The sequence below is a fragment of the Syngnathus floridae genome, unplaced genomic scaffold (assembly GCF_059516105.1).
Source record: "Syngnathus floridae isolate MCC-2025c unplaced genomic scaffold, RoL_Sflo_1.0 HiC_scaffold_56, whole genome shotgun sequence".
Classification (NCBI taxonomy): domain Eukaryota; kingdom Metazoa; phylum Chordata; class Actinopteri; order Syngnathiformes; family Syngnathidae; genus Syngnathus; species Syngnathus floridae.
The window spans coordinates 279,211-285,229 of NW_028284085.1; the positions used below are offsets into that span (position 1 = coordinate 279,211).

General features: G+C 50.7%; 1 long non-coding RNA gene across 1 annotated transcript; it reads right to left on the minus strand.

The window, feature by feature from the left end:
• Positions 1 to 4,534: 4,534 nt before the first annotated feature.
• On the minus strand, positions 4,535 to 5,811 carry LOC148378261 (uncharacterized). Its single transcript, XR_015856064.1, has 3 exons — positions 5,648 to 5,811; positions 5,459 to 5,535; positions 4,535 to 4,991 (listed from the first exon to the last, which is right to left on the minus strand). It is a non-coding gene; the product is annotated as an uncharacterized LOC148378261 (long non-coding RNA).
• Between the last annotated feature and the right edge of the window lie 208 nt (positions 5,812 to 6,019).

Consider the following 6,019-nt stretch of genomic DNA (forward strand, 5'->3'; position numbering starts at 1 on the left):
ATAAATAATATTATTTATCCCTTATTTATCCCTATCGCTTATCCCTTCCTACACAAAGTCGTAAAACACCCCTTGCTATGTTTTGACTAGAGGTCAAGGGCTTCCTCTATTCAATCCACTCTTACACCCACCCTGTTTCTCTTAATTAAAATGCTCGTGCAGGAGCCGAGAGTCAGACTTCATTCGTACAACGGATGGACTCTCCACCTGCAGGTGTCCAAAAGAACTTACTTGTCTCCCGTGTGGTTCTTGCAAAATAAGTTGGAGCGAGCGCAACTCTAACAGGGTGCATTTTGCCACTAGCTGCCTACGGACAATGACGTCGCGCTCGCGGCTCATGGTTGACGGGCTGAGCAGCCGGGCAAGTCCGTCGTTTTCAGCGCACAGCGAGTGGCAAAGGCGCTGACAAAACGGGAGCTTTGAGCTGCTGAAAACGGCAAAACAAGTCTAAAGCGTGTTCAAACGCGTGCGCACAATGCTCCTGCTTGAAAGGTCGGAATTTAAGGGGCCAATTTTTTGGATGGCGGCCGCCGGCCAAGCTTTGGACGGAAAAGGTTTCCTGGCGACAGCGAGCGAGCGCGGCGCTGCCGTACGTGCACCGAGTCGCCTGCCTGAAGACCTTGGACAAGTCGTCGATGATGTGCCGCTGCTCCACAACTTGAAGGAACTCCATTTCACCGTCCTGCTGGCCGCAACCGCGGTCCAGGTCATTGAGCGAACTAGGCCTTCTCTGTGGAACACAAATGCAGTGGACTCTGTTGGCACGCCGCCGTTGTCCGCGTCGACTTACCAAGCTTGCCATCTCCTCGTTCTCCTGGGTGACAAAGCGCACTTTGTTTTCAAGGCGACACAGCACCAGCGAGAGTTCTTCATTCTTCCTGCTCAGGCGTTTGTTTTTGTACAGGAGTGGCAGAAACTGGCTTTCTGTTTCTCTCAGTCGCTTTAGCTGCAAGCATGAAGTGCGGGATGTGAAAGACGCACAACACGCGGGCCAGAACGTATCCATTCCTTTTGCATCGGTTTGAACGGAATCGTGGCTTTGGCTCCCAATAAAAGACATCTACCAGGCAACCGACTCGCCGCGCCGCTCAACTAATAAGCAAGCGCAATGGGTGCCTCGCTGGATGGCGCGCATCAAACGTAGCGCAAACCTTCAAGCGTGCCGTCAATAAATTACCAGTTCATTGCGCTCTTCAGAAAGCAGGGCGTTTCGATCCTCCAGTTTCCTGATGACTGCGCTGAGCTCAGCGATTTTCAGATGAAACCGTCGCGTGTCCCGATCCTCCTGAGACTGAAAACGCCCCGCAACACACACACACAAGCACTCGTTCAAAGTTCAAAACTGTTTTTGTGCTACCTTCCTCCAGCAACGAACTAAGTCATGCGTACTGCAAGTGTGTGATGAGGTGGCTTACGCAATGAAGAGGATTGCTAGTAGCGGCGTTGACCCCACTTCCAGGGTAGTTTAGGCCCGCCCTTTGGGAATCCCTCAGGGCAGCGATCTGCTGCTCGGCAGCCTGAGTCTGCAGCTGAAGGCGGTGGACGTGGCCGGCCCCAGGGCTTCATCCAAAACACTAACCGCTCTGTCTTTCAGCTTGATCTCATCCGTCTGGATGTACAAACGGGGAGCGCTCAGGCAGGCGGGCAAACTCATTTGCCAGAATTGTGACAAAAACAAAGAGAGCAACCGGCCAATTTTTTTCTGGAATCGACTAGAACACCTTTGCTGTGACAAAAGCGAAGCGAGCAACCGGACATTTTCTTCTTGTGAAATAGAATAGAATAGAATGCCTTAGGTGTCATTGCACTGCAGGTATACAACGAAATTGGGAACATAGCCACGCACCGCGCATCTGATCAGTCCTACCAGTCGGCGGATCTCCCTCTCGCAGTCTCTCTTGGTTCGGCTCAGCTCCTCCCGATGCTGGTGATGAGCCGATCGGAGCTCGGCCGCTCGGGACTGCCAGGCCTGCTGGGCCGCTGCCAGGGCTTCTTCCGCGCTCCTGGTGGAGGCGACACCGCTCGGTCTCCCGACACCGCCGCGTCTCCTCCACCTCCGCCAGCAAAGCGCCCCCCCTCCTCACCTGAGCAGACATTGCGCCACACCGGGCCGTTGAGACCGCAACGGAGCGCCGCGACGCTTACTGGGGACAAGCTACACAATACGGTAGCGGCCGCATCGAAGCCCGACGTGGCGTGCGGATAGTCAGACACGGATAGAGCGGATCACCTTGTCCATGGAGCCGTCCCTCAGGCTGAGGACCAAGGCATTCAGTCGCTGGATCTCTCCATCTTTGATTTTGATCACTCTCATCAGCTCCATTTCATGCTGCCGCAGTAATGTCTCCCTGGTAATGGCTAACTCTTTCTGCTTCTCCTCATGGAGTTTGCTTTTGAGTTCCGTCATGGCGGCGGTGGCACGGTGGTGCTCCGCCCGCAGGTCCTGACTTCTCTCTCTCTCCAGACAGCTGACCTGACATGACTTAGACTTAGACAAACTTTATTGTCATCTTGTCTGCACATGGTGCATACAAAACGAAATTCCGTTGCATACGTCTTACAACAAAGTAGTGATATTGCAGTTGAATAGAAGTAACATATCCTATGAAAATATATATATATACATATATACTATATATATATATATATATATATATTAGAAATAAGTATAAAGTGCAGCAGTGATAATTATGCAATAGTGCAAGTAGGCAAAACAGTATTCAAGAGTGTGCAGAGGAATGCTAAACCATGTATTAAACTTCTATTTAAAGGGTTTATACAAGTTCAGTAAAGTTGGTAGTGCGAGATAGTGCAAGATAGAGGTCCGTAGTGTCATAAAGTACAGTTCTGTGAATGTGTGATGCAGAGTTCAGTTTAGAGCTCAACAGTTCTAGTGTTCAACAGTCTGATGACAGCAGGGAAAAAGCTGTTGCAGAACCTGGTGGACCTGCAGCGGATGCTGCAAACCTCTTCCCAGAGGGCAGCAGGGAGAACAGTCCATGGTGGGGGTGTGATGGGTCATTGATGATGTTACGGGCACGGGACATGCAGCGCTGAGATGAAATGTCCTGAATGGAGGGAAGAGGAGCCCCTATGATCCTCTCTGCTGTCCTCACCACTCTCCTCACGTTCTTCCAATCGGAGGCGGTGCAGCCTCCACACCACACAGAGAGACAGCTTGTCAGAATGCTCTCTATGGTGCTCCTGTAGAACGTCCTCATGATGGGTGGGGGCAGGTGGGCTCTCCTCATCCTCCGCAGGAAGTACAAGCGCTTCTGTGCCCTCTTGACCAGTGCCGTAGTGTTCATAGTCCAGGTGAGGTCTTCTGTGATGTGGACCCCCAGGAATTTGGTGGTGCTGACCACCTCCACAGCTGAGCTGTTGATGATCAGTGGAGCGTGGTGAGGCTGTTTTTTCCTGAAGTCGACGATGATCTCCTTCATCTTCTCCTCATTCAGGATCAGGCTGTTTTCTCTGCACCAGCCCACCAGCTGCTCCACCTCCTCTCTGTAGTCCAGGTCGTTGTTGTCTCTGATGAGCCCCACCACCGTTGTGTCGTCTGCTGACTTCACGATGTGATTGGTGGTGAACCTGAGGACGCAGTCGTGTGTCATCAGGGTGCACAGCAGGGGGCTCAGGACGCAGCCCTGAAGGGAGCCTGTGCTGAGGGTGATGACATCAGAGGTGTTCTGTCCGACCCGGACTGACTGAGGTCTGTTGGTGAGGAAGTCTAGCAGCCAGTTGCGAAGGGGGGTGTTGAAGCCCAGGTGTTCCAATTTTCCTACCAGATGCTGTGGGATGATGGTGTTAAACGCTGAGCTGAAGTCCAGGAACAGCCTCCGCACATGGGTGTTCTTCTCCTCCAGGTGAGCCAGGCTCAGGTGAAGAACGGAGGAGATGGCGTCCTGAGTGGAGCGGTTTTGCCGGTCGGCAAACTGGAACGGGTCAAATAATAGGGGGAGTCTGGAAACGATGTGACCTTTAAGCAGCCTTTCGAAGCACTTCATCATAACCGGAGTCAGTGCAACAGGCCGGTAATCATTAAATGAGGTGATTTGAGGTTTCTTCGGCACCGGAATGATGGAGGCAGTCTTAAAGCACGCCGGCACTGTGGCTTGGCCCAGCGAGGTGTTAAAAATGTCTGTGATGACCCCAGCCAGATGACTTGCACATTCCCTGAACACACGCCCAGGAATGTTGTCGGGGCCAGGGGCCTTACAGGGGTTGACTCTCCTCAGGGTCTTCAACACATCGGCGGAGTCAAGGCAGAGTACCTCCTCTTCCTGATGGGGGACAGTTTTAACTGCTGGAGTGCCGTTTAGTGCCTCGAACCTCCCAAAGAAGTTATTTAGACCATTTAGAAAGTCAGCATCAACTACACCCACCGGGGGGGGGGAGGGTGAGTTGTAGTCTGTAATCGCCCGTATGCCTTGCCACATACTCCTGATGTTTTTGACGTCGTGGAAACGATCCTGAAATTTTCGACTGCGGTCTCGCTTCGCTATCCTGATGGCACGGTTCAAGTTGGCTCTCGCTGTCCTCAGTGTCTCCTTGTCGCCAGACTTGAAGGCAGAGTTCCGCGCTCGTAGCGTTTGACGTACCTCCTCAGTCATCCAGGGTCGTTGGTTGCCCCGGGTGATGATATTCTTAGTGGTGCTGACGTCCTCGGTGCATTTGTTGATGTAGGCTGACACAGTCATGGCACACGCATGTCTAATCTACATCGGGAAAACTGGGAGGGAGGGAGGCAGGCAGGGAGGCAGGCAGGGAGGCAGGCAGGGAGGCAGGCAGTGTCTGTCTGTTGAGGTTTTCACCTTGTTCTTCTCCTGCTGAAGTTCTAACTGGACGTCCATCAGTTTGGTTCTCAGCTCGTCATTGGCGGCCTGAAGGGCGTCCGTTCGCTCCGCCTTGGCCCGCCCTGCCGGAGCTCGTTTGGACATCTCTTACTCGAGTCTCGCCCGGTCGTCAGTCAGAGATCACAACATTTGTACCTGGAGAGCACAAACGCAGCGCTGTTTTCCACTGGCTTCGAACTCAACTTCAATCGGTACCGTAACTTACAACATCATAAACATAGAACTAGCTTGACTTATTCATTGAATAAATGCATTTGGTTCTTCAAAACTGCATCACGCAACATAGCGTGACCGAGACGGCCGTTATCCACCTGCGTGAAGTTATTTGGTGAAATGAATGAGATGTTTAAGACACCATCGTTCTGTCTCTATGTAGATGAAGGTAAATAATCGATTGCTGAAGGTCCAAAGGTGTTGTGATAAACAAATAAACATATTAGTGATTAGTGACATATTTGTGATAAACATATTAGGCAGGATAATCACATATGTTAACGTGACTGCCCACACTGTATTTATTTATGGTTATTTGTTAAATCGAGTACTGTTAGACATGAAATAGGAAGTGTTTAACATAAATGGAAGACGAAAGGGGTACTCACCATTGTAGCTCCTGCTGGTCAATGATACGAGCCTCTTCTTGCAGTGGAAAACATACAGCCAACAAACACCGTGGAACCTAAAGGAATGAAATTAAACATTAACATTTAGCCTCAACCAACATTCACAGATACAACGCAACGCAAACTACACAAACGTAAATCTTTTTAAACACAATGAGTTGTACTTACCGTGTACGCTCTAGACGGTCCACTTGCAAGCGGAAAATAAAGATATTTCTGTTGATAATCGTCGTGTTTGTATCCGGTGTCTCGCTCAAGGCCATTGCGCCCACAGATTTGAATTTTGGCGAGAGTTCAGCCTATTGACGTCATTTCCGCGGTGTAATACCCGCATATCTGAAACGGCAAAGTTAAGAGTAGAGTTAAATAAAGTTTTTAGTCAACGCAATAATTTACAACCGTTGACCAGTCGAAATAATCGTCGAAATTTGGCGTCTGTGGCTGGAAGCAGACGCCGAGTTCGACATTCCTCCCAAACGCCACACTCCCTTGCTTTTCAGGGCTAAAAAAAAACAGTTGTAATTACCTTGTACGCTCTAG